The sequence below is a fragment of the Leptonychotes weddellii genome, chromosome 6 (assembly GCF_054177405.1).
Source record: "Leptonychotes weddellii isolate Sample4059 chromosome 6, ASM5417740v2, whole genome shotgun sequence".
Classification (NCBI taxonomy): Eukaryota; Metazoa; Chordata; class Mammalia; order Carnivora; family Phocidae; genus Leptonychotes; species Leptonychotes weddellii.
In genome coordinates this window covers 34,953,836-34,980,438 of record NC_138374.1, presented here as the reverse complement: position 1 = coordinate 34,980,438, position 26,603 = coordinate 34,953,836, and the positions used below count along the sequence as shown (strand labels likewise).

Here is a 26,603-nt window from a genome sequence, read left to right as displayed (position 1 = left end):
GAAAACTGGAGTCTAGAGGGATAGTTTAGCTTGGTCGAGAATATACTGAAAATAAGTTGCTGGTACAAGCAGTGTCTTTATTAAGGCTGAAGTCCAAAACCTCCTCAGTATGTCAGTTTCAACTACCAAAAAAATATTATGAAGAGGTATCAAAGTTACATATGCTTTGATAATTCATCCCAGAGATGGTAAAAATATGATAAGATGTAGGTGTAGGTACAAAGTTATTCATTATGGGACTATTTTTCATAATAGTATAAAAAAGATTGGAACAAATACCCATGGCTATCAATAAGGAGCTGGTAGAATAAACTTTAGTTCAGTCACACAAAGGATTAATCTGAAGAAATAAAAAGAAATAAGGAATAACTCTACATATTCCCTTGAGTGCTCTTCAGGATACAGTTTGAAGTAAACAAAGCAAGATGGGCAAGAAAGTATGTATATTATGCTACCATATACTTATGAACAAAAGGAATAAACATGTATGCAGATATTTTCCATATTAAACAAGTACAAGAGACTTCCACTTTTGGAAAGATGGAGTAGATGTACTTTTTTCTTATTCTTCTTGCTAAGTACAACTAAAATACTCGACAGTACATATAGAGCAAACATTAGATGGACTATAAAGTAGAGAGAAGGAAGACCACCAAAGAACCTTGGGAACGAAGGCCCACATTTTGGTTAGTTCTGTGGGTTTTCTTTTTCCCCCTATTTTCCAAACATGGAGCTGAAGAAGACAGCTACCTAGAAGTACCAATGGTTACAGACAAAACAAAACAAAAAACCACTAAACAAAAGCCTACTCTCCTAAGCCAGAGGACTATGAAATAAGCAGCCCAGCAAGAAAAAATAATGACTCTACTCCAATCAAACACTCCAAATAAAAAAAGTGACCCCACCTACTTCCATGGCAGCAAAAGCTGAGTGACGATCCTAGGCTTCATCACTCTGTCAGGAGGTATCCCAACACCCTTGTTGATGCAGTATCAGAAAAGCCTGAGTGGGGATCCAGGACTTTCATCTCTACCAAATTATAGAGCCTCTCTCTATGCACAGTGTCATGGACACCATATGTGGAGCCTGGACTTCCATTTTTACCATGAAGTAATAAGGCACCTTTCCTTCCTCACTGGGGTGGTGACAGAGGAGGTGATAGAGGAAAGTGGGGACCCTCACCACCACTCAGTAATAATGAGGTCACACTATCTGTGACATCAGTGGATCCATGTGGAGAGAAGTTACAAGGTATATCTATCATTCCCAGAGAGAGAGGTACCAGTGGAGGCTTGGTGGGGAGATAGAACTCCTGTCCCTGCCCAGCAGTAATGAGAAGCTCCTCCCATCTTGGGTACCAATGAAAGCCAAGTGGGAAAACTGGATTCCTAAATCCATCTGGCCATAATGACATAACAAATCTCCCTTTCCTTGGTGGAGCACTATCAGAAAAAGCCAGCTAAAACAGATGGTTTAGATAAGATGCAAAATCTCAAAACATAATATGCAAACTGACAAGAATTCAATAAAAAAATCACTCATCATACTGAAAACCAGGAAGATCTTAAACTGAATGTAAAAAATTAATCAATAGATGCCAAAACTGAGATGACAGAAATATTAGAGTTATCTAAAAAAGATTTTTAAATCAGTCATCACAGAAATGCTTCAATGAGCAATTATGAATGTGCTTAAAACAAATGAAAAAAGAGAAAGTTTAGCAAAGAAACAGAAGACATAAAGAAAAACCAAACAGAATGGATATTTTCTAACTAAAAAATACAATAACCAAAATTAAAAACAAGCAAACAAACTCAATGGAATCAGCTCAACAGCAGAATGGAGCATCAAAGGCAAGAATCAGTGAATGGACAAATAGAAATTATCCAATCTTTACAACAGAAATAACATAGGCTGACAAAGATTAATAGAGCCTAGCCTCAGGGTCTATAACAAAAATTCTAACGTTTGTGTCATTGGAGTCCTAGAAGGAGAGGAAAAAAAGGATAGGGCTACAAAAGTACTCAAGCATTCAGGTGACAGTGGATTTCTCATCAAAAACCATGGAGGTCAGAAGGAAGTGGAACATTTTTTAAATGCTGAAAGAAAACAACTGTCAATCCAGAATCCTATACCCAGTGAAAATATCTTTCAGGAATGAGGGGAAAGCAAGATATTCTCAGACAGAGGAAAACTAAGGGTTTATCACCAGCATACCTAACCTAAAAGAATGGCTAAAGGAAGGTCTCAAAAGAGAAAGGAAGAAGGAACCTCAGAACATCAAGAAGGAAAAATGAATGCATAAGAGAAACGATTGGTAAATTAAATAGTAATACTCTATAGTACCATAGTACTGTAATATTCTGTAATACTCTTGGGTTTCCTAAATTACGAATGATGGTTGAAAAAAAAATTTTAGCACTACCTGATAATGGTTTTAAGTGTATAAATGGGAATGAGTAGAGGAACATAAAGAAATTACATTTCACTTGAATTGGTAAATATGACACCAGGAGACTGTGATTTATATATTATGTAGATCAACCATTAAAACAGTTATATAAAGATATGTACTCACAAACACTATAAACAAATCAAAATAAAATTCTAAAAAAAATATTCAAAGAACCCACAGGAAGGTAGAAAAAAAAGACACACACACAAAGACAATAAACAAAATAAAAAACAAAATTGCAGGTTTAATCCCTAACACATCAATAACTGTATTAAGTGGTCTAAATGTACCATTTAAAAGACAGAGATTAGCAAAGAAAATTGCTACAGATGGAAAGAGACATATAATGATTAAAGGGTCAATCCGTCTAGAAGATATAACAATCATAACATGTATGGAACAAACAATAAATCTGCAAGTTATGTGAAGCAAATCTGATAGAACTGAAAGGAGAAATATGCAAATCCACAATTACAGTTGGAGTTTTTGACATCTCTCTCACAATTGCTAGAAAAGCTAGACAGAAAATCAAGGGAATACTGAAAACCTTGGTGATAATATTAACCAATAGGTTATACTGGACATGTATAAAACATTTCACTCAAGAGCAGCAGAATACACATTTTTTCAAGGATTCACAGAACATAGACCAAGGGAGGCCATACCTGGGCAATAAAACAAAACCAACAAGAACTAAAAGAACTGAAATTATAGCAATTGTTCTCTGACTCCAATGGAATCAAAATAAAAATCAACAAAAGAAGATTTTGAACATTTTCAAGTAGCTGAAAACTAAACAAAGCACTTTAAAATAATGCATGGATCAAAAATAATATCAAGGAAAATTTTTTTAAAAATGTGTCAAATTGAATGAAAATTAGGATGTAACATTATTAAAATCCAGGGGGCACCATTGATGCAGTACTGTGTTGGAAATATATAGCACTAAAACACATTAGAAAAGAGGAAAAAACTCAAGTCAATAAACTAAGCTTCCACTTCAAGGATCTAGAAATACAAGACAAATATAAGCCAAAAACAATTAGAAGGGGACAAATCATAAGGATCAGAATAGAAATTTTAGGAAAAGAAAACAGAAAATAAATAAAATCATTAACTCAAAACGCTTGTTGTTTGAAAAGATCAGTGAAATTGACAAAGTTCTAATAAGACTGGCAAAGTAAAAAGACACATGGTACAAAGTAGCAGTATTAGGAATTAGTCAAGGAATATGACTTGACACTGCATACAAAAAAAAAAGTAATGTGAAAATGCTAGGAGTAACCCTATATATATGAACTGAAAAACATAGATGAACTATACCAACTCCTTGGAAAGGAAGAACTACTACAACTCATCAAATATGAAATCAATCATTTAATAGCTTTAAAATTATTAAGGAAGTTAAATTCATAATTAATACTCCCCCAAAGAGAAATCTCCAGACTCAGATGGTTTCCCTGGAGGATTCTATCAAATTTCTAAAGAATTGACACCAACTCTACACAATTTGTTCCAAAAATGTTAGATGAAGGACACTTGCCAATTTATTTTATGAAGCTGACATTATCTGGATACCCAAATCAGACATACACAATACAAAAAATAAAATTACAGACCAATATCTTTCATTAATATAGATGTGAAAAAATCATTAACAAAATATTAGCAAATAAAATCCAGCAATATATGAAGAAAAATTATACACCACAGCCAAACAAGGTTTATATCAAAGATGTCTGGTTGGTTCAATATTTTAAAAATCAATAAATGTGATCTACCATATCATTAGGCTGAAGTAGAAAAAAATCACATGATTATGTTAATGTAGAAAAATTATTTGAAAATATCTAGCATTTGTTAATCTAAAAGTTCTCAAAAAACTAGGAATACTAAACTTCTTCAACTTGATGAAGAGTGTCTACAAAAACCCCACTGCTAATTTCATATTAATGATGAAAGACTAAATACTGTCCCTGTAAGTGTGGAGATGAGGCAAGGATGTTGCATATATAGAAGTTCTGGCTAGTGGAATAGAAAGAAAGTAAGAGAAGAAAGTAAAAGGAATGCTGATTTTAACAGAATAAACAAGAATTGCCAATAGCATGATTACCTAAATGAAATGTTTTTAAAAAAAGAAAATTCCTAGAATTAATAAATGAGTTCAGCAAGTTCACAGTGTATGAGATAAACATACAAAAATCAATTGTATTTCTATATCCTACCAGTTAACATGTGAATGCCAAAATTAAAAATACAGTATCACTTATAATTGCTCAAAAAATACATAGGAATAAATTCAGTGAAATATGTAAGGAGCTTATACTCTGAAAACCACAAAACTCTGGTGAAAGAAATCAAAGTTTTAAGTAAATAGAGAGCCATATAATGTTCCTGGACTGAAAGATTTTCATAGTAAAAATGTCAATCCCCCTCAAACTGATATATAGTTTTACAACCATTCTTGGGCACCTGGGTGGCTCAGTCCGTTAAACGTCTGCCTTTGGCTCAGGTCATGATCCCAGAGTCCTGGGATTAAGCCCCTCATCGGGCTACCTGCTCAGCAGGGAGCCTGATTCCCCCTCTCCCTCTGCCCTACCCCCTGCTCGTGCGCTCTCTTTCTCTCTCACTGACTCTCTTGCTTGCTCTCAAATAAATAAATAAAAACTTTAAAAAATAAAAAATAAAAAAATAAAATAAAACCATTCTTATCAAAACCACAAGAATTTTAGATATAAGAAAGCTTATCATAGAATTTATTTGGAAAGGCAAGGAAACTAGAAGAGCTGAAATAATTTTGAAAAAGAAGAATAAAGTAGGAGGGATCTGCCTACCTACTTACTCTTAAGACTTATATAGCTGACAGTGATCAAGACTCTGGTAATAACAGAGAAACAGGTACATAGATCAATGGACCAGAAGAGGTAAGTCAGAAATATGTCCACACAAATATGCCCAACTGATTTTTGACAAAGGTGCAAAAGCAATTACATAGAGAAAAGATAGCCTTTTTAACAAACAGTGTTGGAAGAGGTGACATTTCTAGGTAAAAAATGAACCTTAATGTAAACCTCACACCTTATAAAAAAATTAACTCAACATGGATCACAGACTTCAATTTAAAATGTACAACTATAGGGCGCCTGGGTGGCTCAGTTGGTTAAACGACTGCCTTCGGCTCCGGTCATGATCCTGGAGTCCCGGGATCGAGTGCTGCATCGGGCTTCCTGCTCAGCAGGGAGTCTGCTTCTTCCTCTGACCCTCCCCCTCTCATGTGCTCTCTCTCTCTCTCTCTCAAATAAATAAATAAAATCTTTTAAAATAAAAAAAAAGTACAGCTATAACATTTCCCCCCCAAATTGAAAAGATTCAAAATCTAGTACTAGGCAAAGATTTGACACCAAAAGCACAATTCATAAAAGGAATAATTAATAAACTGGTCTTCATAAAAATTAAAAAAAAAGTTTGCTCTGTGAAAGACCCTGTTTAGAATATAAAAAGACAAGCTATAGAATGGAATAACATATTTGAAAATCACATATCTGACAAAGGACTAATATCTGGACTCTCAAAATTCAGCATTAAAAAAATCTAATTAGAAGATGAGCAAAAAAACAGGAACATTTTACTAAAGAGAATAAACAGATGGAAAATAAGCACATGAAAATATATTCAACATCATTAGCCATTAAAATATGCAAATTAAAATCTCAATGAAATATCACCACACTCCTATCAGATTAGCTGAAATAAAAAATAATGACAACACCGTATGTCAGTGAGAATGCAGAGAAATTGGACTACTCATACGTTGCTTCTAGAATAAAAAATTACACAGTTCTTCTGGAAAACATGTTGTTAGTTTCTTATAAAACAAAACATGCAATACCATACAATGCAGAAATCATACTCTTGGGCATTTATCCCAGAGAAATAGAAATTTATGTGCATTCAAAACTGATATATAGATTTTCATTGCAGTATAACAGCCAAAAAAACTGGAAATGCCCAGATGCCTTAGGGTAAGTAAATGGTTGAAAAAATAGTGGTATATCCATGCCATGGAGTACTACTCAGCAATTAAAAAACAAACAAACAAACAAACACAGAAAACTACCACTGATACATACAACAATTTGAATGAATCTCAAGGTTGTTATGCTGAACTAAAGAAGTCAATCCCAAAAGGTTATATGCATTTGAATTCCATTTATATAATATCTTGAAATGACAAAATTATAAGGATGGAAAGGAAATTAGGAAATTCCTATATTAGGAATATAGGCAAAATTAGATCCCTATATTAGGAATATAGGCAAAATACAGACAAAATTATAGGGATGGAAAGGAGATAGGCAATTGTTATATTAAGAATATAGGAGGGGTGGGGCCAAGAGAGTATCTTGACTCAATCGATGTCAGTATCTAGTTTGTGATACTGTATGTAGAATACTGCATTTTACCTGATATATTATATTTTACATTATAGTACAACACTGTGTCTATTGAACTGTATTGGATCCAGGTTTTGATTTACGAGATGTTACCTTTGGAAAAACCTGAAGAAAGAGTACCCAGGGTTTCTTATAACTACATGGGAATCTGCAACTATCTTAAACAGAAATTTTAATATTCACAACAGCAGAAGAATGAAACAATACAAATGTCCATTGGTGGATGAATGGATAAACAAAATGTGGTATACTCATACAATGAAATATTATTTGGCATGGAAAAAGGAATGAAATCCTTATGTCTGCTCTCACGTGCCTGAAACTTGAAGACATTCCACAAAGTAAAATAAGCCACACACAAAAAGACAAATACTGCATAATCCCACTTACATAAGGGCATCAAGTGGTCAAATTCATAGAGACTAAAAGGAGAACAATGGTTACCAGATGTGGGGGAGGGGGCAATGAGGAATTTAGGCTTAACAGGTGTACTTTCAGTGCAGGATGATGAAGGACTGCTGGAGATGGGTCATGGTGATGGTTGCAAAACAGGGTTTATGTAATTAGTGTCAATGAACCGTGCATTTAAAAATGGTTAAAATGATCAATTTTATGTTGTATCTATCTTACCAATAAAAGGGAAGAACCTCAAGCAGAGCAAGACAGCAACAATGACAAAGTTACATTTGGGGGAGGAAGAGAACATGATGGAAGGAACAGGGATAAACCTGGACTTCCCACAGTATGCTTTCTTTTAACCTTGTAAATCTTTTATAGAATTCTAATACAATTAAATTTAAAATATGAAATCCTTAAAAAACAAAAGCCAGTTGAAAGAATATAATACACCTAACTCTATTGACTTATGGCATAAGCACACATAAAAACTGGGAAAATAGAAGTATTTTCAATGATTATATTGTTGGAGATAGTTTTGGGATTGTTGTTGAGACTGGTTTTTATGTCTTTAATTGTAAGATAAAGCACGTAAGTAATTTTTTTGGCGTTGCAAGGAACTGAGAATTTTAGCATGACAGAAAGAAGATACGAATGTTAAGATTAATGAAGTTAAGGGATGCCTGGGTAGTTCAGTCGGTTAAGTGTCTGACCATTGATTTCAGCTCAGGTCATGATCTCAGGGTCCTCGGATCTTGCTGTGTCAAGCACCCCCCTCAGCAAGGAGTATGCTTGAGAATCTCTCCCTTTCCCTCTGCCCCTCTCCTTGTACTTGTGCTCTCTCTCTCAAATAAACAAATAAATCTTAAAAAAAAAAAGATTAACAAAATTAAGTAAATGGTGGATCGACACCACCTCCATGCAGCCCACAGCAGCAGCACTCTGGGTGGAGAATCCCCTCCCTGCCCGCCCAGCAGCAGTAGGCTGCTCTCTCTGCTGGAAATGGTGTCAGGTGAAGGCTCTACTTCAGTCGTAAAACAGGAGCTGCTCGGAGCAGGACCTGTGTCAGATTAGATCCTGGAGGCACTACAGGACAGTGGGAAAGAGTGCAGGCTTTGGGATGAGCGGGGTCAGACTTGGATTCTACCATTGCCCAGCTATGGAACTTGGGCAAGTCTTTTCACTTCTCTGTAGAGGAGTTTCTTCATCTGTAAAATAGTTATTGCAAGAATGAAAATGAGTCGATATATGTAAAGTACTTAGATCAGTGCCTGGCATATAATAAACACTCGGTATATATTAGTATTATCATAATTTTCCCTTATCATCCAGTTCAGCCTCTGATATATTGTAAGGACCCAATAAATCCTGAATGAATAAATAAATGGTCAGTGGGAAGGTGGGTGCAGCAGGTTCAGGATGCCCGCAAGTTCTCTGACATCCCTCCTTTGGAAAGGGAGCTCTCTGTCCCCTCCCGTTGAAGTGGGCTAGCCTGTGACCCCTTTGACCAACAGAGTATGGTGTAAGTGACACACACCAGCTCTGGGAGACCTAAACCACCATGTGAGAAATCCATCTACACTGTTGGAGAGGGAGAGGGTCCCAGCTGGACTTACCCTTCCCTCCATCCCCTTCAAGGCACCAGGCATGTGAGTAAAGACATTTGGAGCCCTTCAGACAATCTAGCCATCCGCTGATGACCACCAAGTAAATCCAGTCCACACCACGTGAGGTAAAATTGTCAGTTACGCTCTGACCAAATTCCAACTTGCAACATCATGAGATATTATAAAGTGGTTGTTGTCTTAAGCCCAAGTTTTGGGGAAGCTTGTTATGGAACAATGGGTCTTCTTGGGCTTATTGCTTCCTTCTTCAGGACCCTCAAGGAGCCTGCCCTGAGGAAGCCCCATCAGGGCAAGGAGCAGAGTGAATGCGGGTGCACTCATGTCTTCCTCCAGGGGGCACCACCAACGTTTGATGATGACCTTCTCATCTTTCTGCAGCTCAGGGACTAGTGATAAAAAAGTAGTCCTCCAGTGAGTGTAGAGCCTGTGACCAGTCCATCCACGGGGTACTACAGAAACCCCTTGCCCCTGGGGTCCAGGCCACTTTCCCTCCAGGCAAGTCTGAGGGGCACCCCCATCAAAGCCATCATGACCTGTAGGACATGAGGCCAACAGTCCTCAGGCCTGGTCTGCAGCCCCTGACCTGCTCTCTCTACTTTCACTGGAGCTGGTCACCCCACAAATCCTGCTACCCGTGCCATGGACTCTGAAGGACCTTCTGCCCAGAGGTCATCTGTGTTCTCCCTCCATCACTATGCTGCCTGAAGGACTGGACTTGGGGAGGGGGCACAGAAGGGAGAAGAACACTGGCTAACAGAGATTGCCCAGCACACTTAAATCAATCACAGTTCCCAGTGAGCTGCCTCTGAAGGCTGATTTTCTTGCTTCACTCAGACAGGCTTTTGGATCTGATTTTATAGATTTCTGTGGTCTGAAATACTCAATAAATTTCCAGGAGCCTTTCAGAGTCCTGCTCTGTGTTTCATTCACACCTCCTGACAGTTCCTGTTCAAGTGAGGAGCCCTGCGCAGAGGCTGATCGCAGCCTGGCCCATCCCCCTGAGCTCCGAGGGATAAATCTGTCTGTATCCTGGCAGGACAGTGCCCCCTCCCTGAGCTTCGCAATGTATGTACGGGGGTAGGACCTGGGAGTTTCGAAAGTCTGGGAATGTTTAATGACACCAATGCTTTCCAAAAGCATGAGAAGAGGAGAATGTTCCAGGCTCTTCCCTTACATCTTGAAGATAAACATTGATTGAAGGGAAGATGGTAAAGCCAATCTACATTTTCTTGGCTCTCATGCAAAGTCTGGTCTTAATACGAGCTGGCCCAGGACAAGACCAATCCTGAAACATCATTAGACTGGCCCTGGGAGCTAGCAGCAAGCCGAGGCCCAGGATGCAGCTGTAGGAGGGAACTCCTACCATGCGCTGCCCTCCCTGGAGACACACCGGCTCACTGATCTGTCCTACCGCTCCAGGTGCCTCCTGCAGAAGTCCCTGAGGCACGGCCACTATCTGTTTTCTCCTGTGGACACAGGGTCAGAAGATGAGCACCTGCCATACCCCTGCACCTGTCTGTGTAGGATTTGCAAGGACCGGCCCAGTGGAAGAGGACTAGATGCAAAGAGACAGGCTTGAGGTGGGAAGCACTCCCTGGTGGGCTCTCTAGTACCCTGGAGCATCTGGAAGTTGTCCTGAGACAGACAGTGCATTATCTCCTGACTGCCTCTCCTGATGACCAGGATAAGGCCCATGGAACCCCTGGTGAGCTTTCAATAAAGGACGCTCTGACTCTTTCTTTGTGTTGAGCAATATGGCGTGATGACCTTTCTTTCATGTGACTATCCAACTTTCACTTGAATACTTTCAGGGCCATGGGACCCGCACTGTACAAGGCTGATGATGCCATCCACGGAAGGACTGTTCTTCATCATGAGCGGCCTCTCTTGGTGATCCTAAATCTTCACAAAGATTCCCCGTAGAAGATGTTCCCCTCTCCCTTCTACCTTCATGTAGCTTTCCAGACCCCTCACATCTTGACCAAAACAGGATTATAAATAGACTCTTATCATCTTGTCCGTGGATATCCAGCTGGGGGGTGGGGGTGTTAGCTGGTTGGCGCAATTTGTTGGTTTGTCACTCAGAACTCATTGGACATGATTTTTAGTCTCCTTTACTATTCTGGTCGCTCTCCTCGCAATGCGTTCCAGTTTATCTATGTGCTCCTCAAGCGTGACATTTGAACTATCGCGTTCTCTGTCCACCATAATTGTATTAACCCAATATTAAGGACATATTTGCATTTATAACAGCAGCTGCTATATCACATACTATGGTCAAACCAAGCTCTCTACAGCTGTATGAAACCCCAGGTCACAGGGAAAGCTGTGAGGCTGGCTCTTCTCCGTTTTGCTTTTCTAGTGGATGGGCACACCACAAGCCCATGGCTTTGGGTTAAGTTCCACTTTCTTCTCCAATGTATAGTATAACTGACTGACCAAATCAGAAAAACAAATACAAAGAAGAATTGCATAAATATGTTCCCATGTACAGAAAAAATAGAGATGGAAATACACACACATACGCATATGCATTTACATCTCTGTATTTGCCGGTACATAAAAATTTCTGGAAGGATACACAAGAAACTATTAATAATTGCTGCCTTGGGCAAGTGTGATTAGAGGATCTGGAATGAGATATTAAATACCTTTAATATTGTTTGAATATTACCACGTATGTATATTACTTCTTTGGTAAAAAGAGTACTAACTATATAGAAATAATCCGTTTCCTCTGAGTCAACCCATTAATCTCGCCTATAAACTGCTTCCTTCCCATAAACAAACTTGAGGAGCTTGGCTTCTCAACTTTCATCCAACCTCCTTTTCCTATTTAAAATGAAGGACAAAAGAGGGGCACACTCCCTTAGGCCCTCCCTCAACAGCAATGTATGACAGGACTTGCATTAGAATACCCTGCTAGTTTGGTTTCCCCTGAAAGCTCTTTGAGACAGACTACATTTCTGGGTCTTTCTCTTGATAAACTTCCTCTCTTCAAGTACAAGAGTTGCAGGGGCACCTGGGTGGCTCCGTCATTGAAGCATCTGCCTTTGGCTCAGGTCATGATCCCAGGGTCCTGGGACCAAGCCCCAGAGCGGGCTCCCTGCTCAGTGGGGAGTCTGCTTCTCCCTCTCCCTCTGCCTGCCGCTCCCCGCTGCTCATGCTCTCTCTCTCTCTCTCACTCTCAAATAAATGAATAAAATCTTTAAAAAAAATGAAGAACAAAAGTTGCAGCAAGAATTCAGGATGGAAGTCAGAGTGTGAATGTGTGCATGCAGATGGCTGGGGGAGGTCTCAAGTGTACACTGCAGAGAAACATGCTCTCTCCATATGTTCCATGCTAATGGCACACACAACCTCATGGAGACCATGACCCACTGAGCAGACTACTTTATTTTCTGACTTGCATTTCACTCAAGATCTGCTCAGTCCAGGAAACCTTAAAGAACAACTCCAACCAGAGGCCCGTTGGGTGAGAAAATATCTTTTTTACTTGTCCAAACAGAGCAGACAGACGCTATGGTCACAAGGGAGGAGCATTCGAGAAGAGGTCTTCCCAGTGTTTCCCACAGACCCCGCTGTGGGGGTGCTTGGGTGTAACTCTCAGGAGTATGCGATGGCCAAGCAAGGCCAGGGCAGAGTGAAGCATACAATTCCAAGCTTTCCTCTCCAGACTTGTCACATGCCTTGGATCTCCCACACTGCCCCGCGTTCTATAATATATTCATCTTCCTATTCTCAGCGAGCGGCATTGAGCCCAAAGGCCACATGTCTATGAGCACTGAGGGCTTCAGTGTGTATTTTCTTCTGTGGATCACTCTATAGTCTCTCTGCCTTGGAGATGATCCACAATTGGCTCCCAAATCCAGCCCGATTAGGCTCATCCATTCCACAGCTTCGATGTAATAATCTCCAAGGGAACTCCCCAGAGATAGGCTTGCTCCACATTCACTCCTAATTACCCTCAGCATCACAGGACATATTATCCAGGGTAACATGAAATCCTGCACTGGAAACACTCATCACTTGGATAAAATTTATACAAAATATTGCTCTAACTGTGGTGTTATTTGAAAGTGGAGGGCGACTTGCTAGAATTTAGTGAGAGGCAAGCTATATATAACTCATTTGGATGGAGTTAACCTCTGTGTGGACTTCCTTGGGGACCCGCTGCATTTATCACACACTGAAACTATTAATGCCACGGCAGATTGCTGTAATATAACACACACGTGCTGTCATCATCTCGCAATAATGCAAAACCAAGACATTCACTTGGGCCCTTCATTTTGACAGTTCCAGCTCAGTGCCCACTGAACTTGCCGTGCAAATCCACATATTATTTCCCGACTTTGATTCACATTTGCAGCTACATGAGGCCAAATATCCACGAGAAAACCGAAAAGCTCCATTAAAAGTCTTGCTTTTTAAATATCCAGATGTACAACTTTGCCTAGCACAAACATCTAGAATTTTTCCTGCTCTGTTTCTCCGTATTTAACCTGTGGTTGGAAGTCTGTAGACCTTTTTAAGACATCTGGCCACTCAAAACTTAGGCCTAAGGCTTAAACTTGAAAATGACCGATAAACAACTCCAAGGCATGTGAAGCTGCTCCTTTCTTTCCCAGGCCGCTCAGAGCAGTCGTCATGAGCCCAGTGAGGAATGGGACACAGCTGTCTGGACGGTTGGCGCTAAGCTGTCCCAGGACATCGGGGTCAGGCTCACGGTGAGAACTCAGCAACACGTGTCTGATGCGTATTGAATGTCCTGTGGCAAAGTCTTGCTCTCCAATGATTTTTAATGTTAATCTTGTGTCTTACAAAGAGAAGGACATGTCGGAAAATTACAGGAGGCTAGAGCTGGACAGCTAGCTGGCCAGTCTAACACCAACAATAAAGGAAGAGGAAGTGCTGCTTTCAAATTCTGTTTCTAGGATGGGAACTCCCTACCCAGGAGTCCCCAGGGAATCCCTTTCCTAAGAGGTGTTCCATATCACCCATCTAACATTCCAAACCCACTGTCTCTCCAAACACACGTCACCACTCCGTGCCGCCCCATCTCCTTACCACCATCCACTTGATGCTCTCATCTACTGGGTGTCTATGCCACCCTCCCTGGAATTCTTTCTATACTTTGAGCCTTAGTTTCCTCATCTGTAAAATGGGGAGACATTTTCCTAGGATTTTTTAGGGATTCAGTATGACCACATATGTAAGGGGCTCAGCCTTGCCCATGGTAAGCTCTCCATAAATACACCATCGGCATCTTTTATGGACCCATACAGAACAAAGGTTTGAAAGTCAGACTGGGTCTCTAGCTTGAGCAAGTTAGGAGCTCACACGTAGGATGGTTAGAGCAAAGGAGTTAGTCGTGTAAAGCACCTTGAGTAATGTTTGGCACCCAGAAAATCATTGATAATAAATGTTAGCCATTTGGATTAGTGTCCTCTCCAAGGAAGACCTGTTCTCTCTCCTTTGTCATGGCCCCTCAAGAGAGATGTTAGTCTTACATACTGAGTATTTCAGGGATGACATCATTTGGCTGTTCCTTGTTTCTTGGGTGTGTTTTTTTCACTTAGGGAAAACTCTCCCTTTGTCTCTCCAGTAGGTGCCCAAATATATGTGAAGAACGGTTTGAATGGTGATGGACCATTGCCTGGTGCCATGTATGCTTTTAGACCCCCATGCACCCTCGGGGCTGAAGTGGACTCCTGCTTTGAGTGACCAGGCCTGGTGATGAGGATTTCCTGTGGCTGCTGGGGGAGGCCAGGGGCCTCAGAACAGCTGCTGGAGGGGAAAGGGAGAGGCCGGGCTCAGGGCACGTTCCGGGTCTGATGCCAGCTCTCTACTCACCAGCTGGTGTCCCACTGCAGTTGCTGTCGGTGGAGGGACCATCCTGGGGGTCTGTTCTCACAGCCCCGAAGAGCCGATGGCTAAGAAGATGCCCTCGAAGCTGCCTGTAAACTGTGAACCCACTTGCTCTGTCCCCAGGTCTTCTTATTCCTGTCTTTCCATTTTGGGGGGTAATAAGTGATTTTTTGGTTAAGATAGAAACCATTTCCTAAGTTACCAGGGAAAACAGTCTTGCTTATTTGCACTAACTGAGACATAATGACATATTCACATAGTATCAGGTCCACCCTTGCAGGTCTCGGTGACTGGTCAGGACCCAGGGAACTGAGGCTCATGGGGAGCAGACTGCCTGCCCCTCAGAGGAGGCCGTGCGTCCACAGGGACAGGAGGTACTGGCCAGTCGCTGAGGCTAAACCCTGTTTTCTTGACCAATTCCTCTGTCTCTGCGGGAAGGGGAGCTCATGTCTCCTTCTCCCTCCATGGGGACCTCTTCCCACCTTGCCCGAGGGAGGCCTGGCTGGCTCCTGGGACATCCGCACCTTCGAGGAACCACCTCAGCCAGACTCCGAGCTTCCGGGTGGATACCAGCTGTCCATCACTTTCTAGTCACGGGCTTTCTCTTGCTCAGCCCCAATCCCATTGTCTTTTAAATTAAAAAGAAGAAATTGAAAAGGGAGAGAAGAAACTCTAGAAGGCTCCAAGTTCTTATCTGGTGGAGCTCCAGCAGGGCAGAACTGCCGTTGGGCAGCTAACAAGGCAAGGGGTCCCTAGGGGGTGGCCCTGTGGCCCCCAGCTGGGTGATGCTCACAGTGCTCCGTCATCCCTGATGGCAGCTGCGGCAGAGGGTCCAGCCACTGACCCTGCACTCCACCCCTTGCTCTCTTTCCCCTTCTCTCCCCTAATCCCAGCTTCACATCAGTCCCTAACCATCCCCACCCCCCCACCCCTACCCCCACCCCCACATGTCAGGGGCAGCGTTTCTCTCTCACTTCTGGTTCCTACTGCCCAGACCAGACCTCATCACCTCCACCTCTCCATCTGTGACAACAGCCTCAGATTACATCTCTGGGTGTTCGAGAAGGGTCTTCCCTAAGTAAGGCCAAACACCCGAGGTGACAGAGCCCCAAGTTCCTGCTGGGGGGGCGATGTCTCTGTCCACCCCCACATGCAGCCTCAGCACCTGCTCAACTGACTTCCTTCACTCACACTGTCTCCATTCCCACAACACCACCCACAGAATCCCCTCCATCCCCCAGGGCTGCCCACATACCACCTCCTCCATGAAGCCTACCCTACCTCCCCACCAAGGGTGGGTCCTTCCTCTGTTAGCCTATCAAGCTCACTTTGTGGCTCACAGATCCCATCCTCACTGGTGTAGTGATGATTTGGGACATCTGTCTCCTCTGCCACACAGCATGCTTTCTGAGGCGGTTGACCGAGGCTTTTCCAGGTTGACACCTGCGGGTAGGATGTGAAATGTCCATTCTCGCATGGGATCTGCAGTACTGAGGAGCGATCACAGTAGAGGAAAACCACAGCTGGTGGCAACACCAGGTGTCGGGCCCATGTCGGGGGACTCGGGGGACACACGTGTACACAGTCGCCAACAGACTCAAGTGGCCCAAGAAGGCAACCCAGTCCCCGGAGGAGACCCACGCCACCTGGAGGAGCCATGGAGCCAGATCAACAAACTATTGGTGGGCTTCAGCCAGCAGACTCTTCTGGTGTCTGCCCCCGATCCTGGGCCTGCCTCAACCAGGCCCCGTGCTCAGCTGTAAGGAGGCTCTGAGGGCCACGTGACCTGAACCTGGGCCGCTGTCTGGCCACGGTCTGTTCGTCTGTTATGTGTCTTTACTGGGGAGCCACAGCCTGTTTATTATAAAGCTGTTGGAAGTTGCCTGGGGGGAAAAAAAAAAAAACAGAAGAAAACCAAAAAGAGCCATATTTCCATAGGATGCTACTTCTCATCAAGTAGCTTATCCCAAAAGTCCTGCCCAAATCCTTGTTAACTGGAGAGCCTCTAGTTCATTGGGGTCACAGAGGCCCTGTGCTTCCTCTTGGTCCCAAACAACAGCATCCCGTCCAACTATGGTTTTCCCTACACCTGGGCCAAGCATGTCACAATTTTTGGCTAAATGAGCCTAGAGCTGGTGACGGTTACCAGACATCTTGTGACAGGTAACTCTGATAACAGCAAATCCTTCGCCCAGGTTTCTGTGGTTTTTATGCCGACTCTGTCTTTCATTCTGACAGACAATATCCTCTGTTCCTCTCTTGCTTATATCTGGATCAGACAGATAAATCTCCAGCCATGATTCTCTGGTCCGGGTCTGGTCAGCGCTGACCTCACAGGAAGTTCGTGGGGAAGGTTCCGACCCTCCTGGAGGAGAGGAGGCAGAGTGCCAGAGAAGGAAGCCAGAGGGCAGGCCTGATGGATGAGCCTGGGAGGAGAGACTAGGGGAGGTTCGGGAACACTGCATGTGCTGGGGAGAGGGATGGAGCCTGCAGATCTCCAGAAGATAACTAGAAAACCGGTGGCATCCCATCCTCCTCCTCTTTACTCCCTTCTTGCTTTTTCTAAAAAGCGCATTTAGCGGTCAATTTCCACTCGTTCTCCTCACTGCCTCCCTGACTTCTCCTTCAAGAGTCAGCCCCAGGCTCACCTCCTCCAGGCAGATTTCCCTGAGTTTGCCTTGTCTGTACTGGGGCTTCTCCCCCCATGGAGTGTCAGTGATGCTGTTCAGTGGCTATCAGCTCCCATTTCCCTTGTTCAGGGGACTGTGAGCTCACTGATGCCATTCATCTCTGTGTCCTCAGTGCCTAGTGCTCTGTCTGGCTCAAGTGCGCTTCTGCAGGAGGCTGGCCCTCATACTTTCTGTGTCTGTCTCCAGCCCCACTGGTGTTGTCCTAGCCACATTCACATCATCTCCCGTCCACGCAGCTCCCATGGTCCTCCACTCCCCCAACTTTTCTCCCTGCCTCCACCCAGCCAGTATGTGCTTACCTGTCACCAAAGGGCCATCTCAAAGGAAGCAGAAAGACCTGCATTCACATCCTAGCCCTACCACTCTCTAGCTGTGTAATCTTGATGAAGTACTTTAATATTTCTAAAATTCACATTCCCCATGTCCATAATGGATGCAGACATCTTTGATGACAAAAATAGGATCATGTGTTAGAAGACACCAAGTACTGAGTCCTCCTCTCCAAAACATGGAAAGTTAAGTAAGACAAGAAGCCCTCTCTCCTGTCTCAGAAGGAAGTAGAACAGAGCAATCCAGAGCTGCAAGCCCCTCGTTTTTCCTCTGCCAGATGGCAGGCGTTTCAGGGACAGAAACACAACTTTTCGTTTCCCAGAGGCCAGCACAGTCCACAGCTGATAGGAGTCACTGGGTTGGTATTTGTAAATCAACCACAGGGTGTTTCCTTTGTGTTTTAGATACAGGCTGGATCAATGCTCTGCTTTATGTGGACTTCCCCCTCTGATTATCACCTCACGTGTCCTCCTGGCACACCCCCTCCAGGCCTGACTCCTGGCACAGAAACAACGCCTCAGGGGATTAGAGATCAGGGAGAGGTGCCCCAGCACCCAGCCCTCTGCCGGCACACTGTGGGAGCTCACACACTGCGAGGGCTTGTGGAAACGCTTTCACATGCATCCTTAGCTGAGCAGCTGCTGTAATGAGGGAAGTTCCCTTAGGGGGAACCCGTGACCATGTGCGGGCAAAGGGGGAAGACTAGAAGGAGAAGTACAAAGAAGCAGAGTACTGGGTGAGGATGGTGAAAGAAGCACCGCGGAGGACAACTCTGGGGGAAGGTAAAAGAAGGACAAGTCAGAAGATTCTGGAGGGCTAGGAATGGCCTCCCATCTGAGCCCCAGAAACTGGAGGAGAGCAGAAAGAGATGGGAGCAAGTGGGCCATGCTGAAAATAAGGCTTTGCCCAAGAAACTACATTTACCAGCAGATTCGGGTGTCACCACAAGAGATTTAGGAAGTCATGCTTATAGGCCTGGGCATCCTGAGCCCAGGGTCCTGTGTCCATCCGCTATCAGTATGGCTGGAGGCTGCCTTTCCACAGAACTAACCTTAGGGTCCAGCTGCCTCCTTGATCCTGTCCTCCTTCACAGAGCACAAGTGAATTATTAAGTAATTACCCACCGACGCCCACCCCCGAAGCTTACCCAGGCTCTGATACATGACAAGCATTGTCCTTCCCATCTCACAGGTCAAGTCACACTGTGAGTGAGAGTCCAGGCTCCATCTGAGCTGGGCAGATTCCAGAACTGTGAGCTTATCTCTTCACTATGCTGTCTACCCCAAGCCTGGAAACCTTTCCCATGTCCCCTTCTAACCCCTTACCTGTTAACTTGTCTGGAACTAGTATACAGAACTAACTCAACCCCACTATTAAAGTCATTCCCAAAAGGAACAGAAAATCAGAACATGTCTAACCCCCGATCCCTGCCACTATCATAGGCTATATGGACACCCAAGACTCAGACTTTGGACACTAGGATCCCAAATAGTGCAGGTGGGTAATCATGCTCTCCTTCCAAGTTCTTTGGAGAGAAAGGAGGCTCAGGAACACCATTCTGTTTCATTGAAAATCTAGGCTTGACTCCTAATATCCAGAAGAAGATCAACCTTGGTGGTAACTCACCTAAAACTGGGCATCCTAAAAAAGCAAGATGGAAGGTAATAATGGAAATCAGTTACTGAATTTGGTAAGTATAGGAAATGAATTGTCCCTAAGTTTGGCCCCATTTCTAGGTAGCAACTTTCTCTCCCAACTTTGTAAGGGGCCCTTGGGCCCTGGAAAGCTCCATAGTCAAATGATAGTTGCTAGGTGTGGGTGTGCTTCTCTGGGTAGTATGGGGCCCATGGCGGGGGGCCCATGCAGAGGCATGTGGGACTGAGCTCAGAGTAAATGGAAGTAGGAAGCATGGCTTACAACCTTCTTTTTTTCCTGGAATAATGTACTTGAAATATATTTTATTTTGTCCTTTTCATCAAAACCTCTTGACTTCCTCATCTTTTAATTATTATTCTCTGGATTCTTCCCCTATAATTTCCACCTTTCCTTGGTCTTTTTTGTTGTTGTTTGTTTGTTTGTTTGCTTGTTTGTTTTTGGCAGTTTTATACCTGTATTTGACAATCAGTGATTAGTTCTCATCCACATTAACTGCCTGTAGATTTTTGAAAGTGGTGACAGGTACATAGATAGCCAATGTATCGAGCTTGTTTGGTGAAACTTCATCCTCGTTATGTTTTCTGGACAACCACACATGGATACAGTTTAGAACATTCCTTATTCCTTTGGCCCAGACAGATTTGTTGAACCTGGTATCAATGCACACATCTGGAGTTCCCATCTCCTTCATGGGAAATTTCCAGATCTCTTTGAGTGCCCGACGGGCACGCTTCTTGAAGCTCACTCCGTGAATGTGCCTCTGAATGTCAGTGGTGTATTCTCTGGTCATTACCTGGTCGATGGCAGAACAGCACTTCTTCATCTTGCTGCCCTTCTTTGTGGGTGCCATTCTGCTGGGCCCTGGTTGGAAAGGAAGCTGTTGTTTTTAATATAAACTTTTACTGATTTAACTATACATTTACATGCAGTGATAAGAAATAATACAGCAAGGTCCCATGTACTGTTTATACAAATTCTCCCAATGCTAGCATTCTGCAAAACGATAGTATAATGTCATAAACACAATATTGACATTGCTACAAGCCCCAAATCTTATTCAGTTTCACTAGTTTTTTTTTTTTTACTCATTTGTGTGTGTGTTTAGTTTCATACAATTTTATCACATGTAGGTTTGTTTATTCATGACTAGAGTCAAAATACAGAACAGTTCCATCTTTATGACCACATTCACCTCCCTTCTCCATCGCCTGTCTCTAACTCCGGGTGACCACCAATTTGTTCTCCATCCCTATAATTTTATCATTGTAAGCATGTTATATAAATGGAATCATACAGTATGCAATTTTTGGAGATTGGTTTTTTTCATTCAGCAAATTCTCTTGAGAATCATCCAAGCTATTGCATGTGTCAATAGTTGTTTCCTTCTTATTGCTGAGTAATATATTCATGGTATGGATAAACCACAGTTTGTTTAATCATTCATCCATTGAAGGGTATCTGGGCTCCTTCCAGTTTTTGACTATTATGAATAAAGCCACTTTGTACATTTGGATACGGGTTTTTACATGCGCATAAGTTTCCACTTCTCTGAATAAATGCCCAAGAATGCAATTGCTGGGTTGTACGTTAGTTGTATGGTTAATTTTATATGAAACTGCCAAAATGTTTTTCAGAGTGCCTACAACATTTTACATTTCTACAAGTAATGTAAGAGTGAGGCAGTTTCTCCACAACCTCACCAGCATATGGTGTTATCATCATCACTGTTTTTAATTTTCACCATTCTGATAGATACATAGTGATTATCCCATTATGGGTTTTAATTTGTATTTCCCTAATATCTAATGATGTTGAACATATTTTCATGTGATTATTTGTCATCTGTATATGGTCTTCAGTGAAATGTCTGTTCATAACCTTTGCCCATTTTCTAATTAGATTGTGGTTTTTTTACTGGTAGGTTTTGAGAGCTTTCTTCTAGATATTAGTTCTTTATAAGATATGTGGTTTGCAAACATTTTTTTCCCCAGTATATAGTTTGTCTTCTCATCCACACAGAGCAAAAGATTTTGTTTTGGTTGTGGCTCAGTGTGTCAATTTCTCTTTTTATGAGTCACATCTTTGTTGTCAAATCTAAGAACTATTCCTCTATTCTTAGATACTGAAGATTTTCTCCTATGTTTTATTTTATTTCAAAGAGTTTTCTAGCTTTATATTTTACGTTTAACTCAGATTCACTTTGAGTTAATTTTTGTATAAAATGTGAGGTTTAGTTCAAGGTTCATCTTGTAATTTTGTTCATTTGGATTTCTCTATTTCTTTTCAGCTTTATCAGTTTTGCTTTATGTATTTTGAGGCTCTATTGTTTGGTATGTACATATTTAGTTTCATTATATCTTTCTAGTAGATTGCTATGTTTACCACCATGTAACATGCATCTTAGCTCTAGTACTTTCTTTGTGCTAAAGACTACTTTATCAGAAATTAATATAGTCACTCTTTTTTTTTTTTAAAGATTTTATTTATTTATTTGACAGAGAGAGGCACAGTGAGAGAGGGAACACAAGCAGCGGGAGTGGGAGAGGGAGAAGCAGGCTTCCCGCCAAGCAGGGAGCCCGATGTGGGGCTCGATCCCAGGACCCTGAGATCATGACCTGAGCCGAAGGCAGATGCTTAACGACTGAGCCACCCAGGCACCCCATAGTCACTCTTTTTTACTAATATTTGCATAGCATATTTTTCTATCATTTAACTTTCAATCTGCCCATGTCATTGCAATTTTTTTTAATTTTTTTTATTGTTATGTTAATCACCATACATCATTAGTCTTAGATGTAGTGTTCCATGATTCATTGTTTGCGCATAACACCCACTGCTCCATGCAGAACGTGCCCTCTTTAATACCCATCACCAGGCTAACCCATCCTCCCACCCCCCTCCCCTCTAGAACCCTCAGTTTGTTTCTCAGAGTCCATCCTCTCTCATGGTTCATCTCCCCCTCTGATTTTCCCCCGTCATTCTTCCCCTCCTGCTATCTTCTTCTTTTTTTTTTTTCTTAACATATATTGCATTATTTGTTTCAGAGGTACAGATCTGAGATTCAACAGTCTTGCACAATTCACAGCACTCACCATAGCACATACCCTCCCCAGTGTCTATCACCCAGCCACCCCTTCCCTCCCACCCCACCCCCCACTCCAGCTACCCTCAGTTTGTTTCCTGAGATTAAAAATTCCTCATATCAGTGAGGTCATATGATACATGTCTTTCTCTGATTGCATGTCATTGCAATTTAAGTCCATTTCTTAGAAACAGCATTTACTTGAGTTATTATTTTATTCACTCTGCCAATCTCTCTCTTTTGATTGGTAGGTTTATACTATTTATATTGAAGGCAAGTATTGATAAATTAGCAATTAAATCCTCTATCATTTTATTATTTATTTTCTCTTTGTTTCTTATGGTTTTGGCGTTTCTGTTAGGTGTTTTAGGATGAGATTTACATTTAAATTGGTGGACTTAGAATAAAACAATTGTGCTCCATAATGTGGGTTGCCCTCATCCAGTTAGTTGAAGGCCTTAATAGAACAAAAAGCTGACCTCCCTAAAAGCAAGAGGGAATTCTGCAGCAGGCCTTCAGACTTGAACTGCAATATTGGCTCTTCCTGTGTCTCCAGCCTGCCAGCCTACCCTGCAGATTTTGAACTTAAGTAGATATACTACCTGTTTACATTCATCACTTGATGGTTGTTTAAGCTGTTCAAACTTGTTTTTTCAAATTTCTCATGTGATTCCTTTTTGACTTATTGATTATTTAGGAATATGTTGGTTAATTTAGACAAACTTGGGGATTTCTCAAATTTTTTTCTGTTGTTCATTTCTAATTTCATTCCTTTGAAGTGGAGAAAATAAATGTATCGTTGCAATCCTGTTAAATTTATGAAGACGTATTTTGCGGACTGGCATATGGAGAATAATTCATATGCATTTATATAGTTTATAGTGTTTTTTTCAAGATGCATTTATTTGGTTTATAGAGTTATTCAAGTGTTCTATTTTGTTGTTGAACTTCTGCCCAGTTGTTTTATTCTTTACTGATATTAGGGTATTGAAGCCTCCAAATATTATTGTTGATTGTCTATTTCTCTCTTCAATTTTGTCATTTTTTGCATCATGTATTTTGAGTCTTTGTGGTTACATGCATAAATGTTTACAATCATTATATTTCCTGAATGGATTAACCCTGATATTATTATAAGGTCTTTCTTTGTATCTAGTGATGATTTTTGTCTTAAAGTTCTCTTTTGTGTGCTCTTTGTGTGGTATATCTTTTTCTATTCTTTATTTATGTCTTTGAATATAAAATGTGTCTCTCTTAGACAGTTGGATAATTTTTAATACATTCTTCCAATCTCTGTCTTTTGATTGGGGCATTTAATCCATTTATAAATAACATAATTGCTTATAATGTGAGATTCTTGTTTGCTATTTTGCCATTTCTTTTATATATGTCCTATATCTTTTGCTAGTGTTTCTCTATTGCTTGATTTCTCAATCTTCGTGGTGTTAAATAGACAGTTCCTAGTGTAGCATTTTAATTCCTTTGTTATTTCTTTTACCAGACTTTTCCAAGTTATTTTCTCAGTCATTGGCCTGGGATTGCAAGTAGCATTTTAAGAGTGTATAAAACTTTGCTCCACTATTACTTCATTCCCTACCTCATCCTTGGTGCTATTATTTTCATAAAAATTATACTTTATATGTTTATATAAGTTTATATTTATATATGTTTTATGTTTATATATAAAATTATATTTTTATATGTATATGATACAGTTTTATATTTATTTTAATGCAGTATTTTAAGACAGAGGAGAAAAGATTTACAAACAAAAACATGTTTATGTTGTCTTTCATAATACATGGTTATTTTTACTGCTGCTTTTTCCTTTGTGTGGATTCGAATTATTGTCTAGTGTCCTTTCATTTTAGCCTAAAGAATTCTGGTTAGTTTTTTGGTTTTGTTTTGTTTTGTGTTTTATTTTTTCTTTTCAGGTGTGCTAGCAACTAATTCTTAGTTTTTATTTATCTGGAAATGCTTTAACTTCCCTTTCGATCTGCAGGAGAGTTTAGCTAGATAAAGAATTTTTGCTTAATAGGCTTTTTCTTTCAATACTTTGAAGATGTCATCCCATTGTTTTCTGACCTCTGGTTTCTGATGAGAAGCCAGCTGTTAATATTATTGAGTATTCCTTGTACTTAATAAACTGCTTCTCTTTTACTGTTTTTAATATTTTCTCTTTGTCTTTGAATTTCATTAATTTGACTGTGATATGTCTATAGTGGATCTTTTGGATTTTGTTCTATTTGGATGTGTAGATTAATGTTTTTCATCAAATTTGAGAAGTTTTCAGATACTTTATTAAATTATTCTCTGTCTCTTTCTTTTCTCATCTCTGTCTGGGACTCCTATTTTGCATATGTTGGTATGTTTACTGGTGTCCCACAGACCTCTGAGGTTCTATTCATTTTTCTTCATTATTTGTTCTTTCTGCTTCTCAGACTGGATAATCTTTAAGCTTATTGATTCTTTTTTTTCCAGCTCAAATATGTTCTTGAGTTCCTCCAGTGACTTTTTCACTTCAATTTCAAAACTTCTATTTATGTATATATACAATTTTTCTCTTCATTGACATTCTGTATTTGGTGAGGCATCATTGTCATACTTTTATTTTATTTTATTTTTAAAGATTTTATTTATTTATTTGAGAGAGAGAATGAGAGAGAGAGCATGAGAGGGGTGAGGGTCAGAGGGAGCAGACTCCCTGCTGAGCAGGGAGCCCGATGCGGGACTCGATCCAGGGACTCCAGGATCATGACCTGAGCCGAAGGCAGTCACTTAACCAACTGAGCCACCCAGGCGCTCTGTCATACTTTTATTTTAATTCTTTGTGCATGCTTTCTTTTCGTTATTTGAACATATTTATAATAACTGATCTAAATTCTTTGCATACTAAGTACAAAATCTGTGCCCTCTCAAGGACATTTTCTGTTGCCAGTTTTTTTCCTTTCTTTTTTTCTGTGTATGTGGCATATTTTCTTGCTTCTTTGCACATTTCATAATTTTTTGTTGTAAACTGGACGGGTGACTTCTCCTTGCCTCGGCCTTTGTGCATGTGTGCTGGCTTTTAGATCTCCAGGAATATGTCAGAGTTTTTCGAAATTCCCTATGGTGGTCTAGTTTGCCAGAATTTCTTTTTAAATTCCCAATCAGGGTCTCGTTTTCCTTAAATGAAATCACAGCCTTAGGTGGCTGAGATGTTGCCAGCAGTTTGGTATCGGTTCAATACGGTCCTGAGAGTAGGTTTCCTTTTTGTCTTCCCCATTTTTCATCCCCAGCTGAGCTTAGACGAGCTCTGAGTCAAATCAAATAGCCACCACATTCTGTAAATAGAGATTTACCAGGGAGCTAAAAGTTCTGACAAAATACTGACTGTTCTCTGGCAGACTACTCCTTCTCTGCCTCCCTTGAGGATGTTTCCTTCCCAACCCATCTGCTAGCAGTAGGTGTGCCTTCAGTCCTGTCCTAAAATAACTATCATCTCACTGGACCTAGTCTCTCTGAATGCACTCATCCATTCATGGGTCATGTATACTCTGATGACTTTGAAATATAAATCTCCCTCCCAGCACTCTGAGGATTTAAGCTCTCAATTGGAAAGTTTCTCTTAAACATTCCTCTGGCAACAAAAAAACACAGTATTTCAAGAACTGAACCTATTCTCTTCCATGCCGATTCCTGAAATGGTTCATCTTCCTATTTTTATATTAAAGACAGGAATCTCTCTATCAGGCAGCCCAAACGGGTCTCCCTGTGGTTTTTCTTCCCACATCTCTGCCACTCCACATCCACGCAGTTGAGGTTCCAAGCAGTTCTGCCCCCTATACTTTGTCCCAGGCTTCCTTTCTCCTCTATTTACACTCTCATCGCCCCAGCCTGGGCCACTGGCCTCAATTTTCCAGGCCGGAGTGGAGGCATCCTTGGCACATACCCCTGTGGTGCTCTGTAATTAATCCATTCAGAGCTCTTACCACTCTGACTTCTAGTTGTCTTTTGCTGATCTATCTTCTGCCCCAGAACATAATCTTCAGGAAAAGATCAGGT

At 41.3% G+C, this 26,603-nt stretch overlaps 1 long non-coding RNA gene across 1 annotated transcript in view; it reads right to left on the bottom strand.

Moving 5' to 3' along the window:
* Window positions 1–17,133: 17,133 nt before the first annotated feature.
* The window catches only part of LOC145722179 (uncharacterized), a 73,467-nt gene continuing 63,997 nt past the window's right edge, over window positions 17,134–26,603 (bottom strand). The window contains exon 3 of the long non-coding RNA XR_014146270.1: window positions 17,134–20,338. This is a non-coding gene — a long non-coding RNA (uncharacterized LOC145722179). The remainder of the gene's footprint in view (window positions 20,339–26,603) is intronic.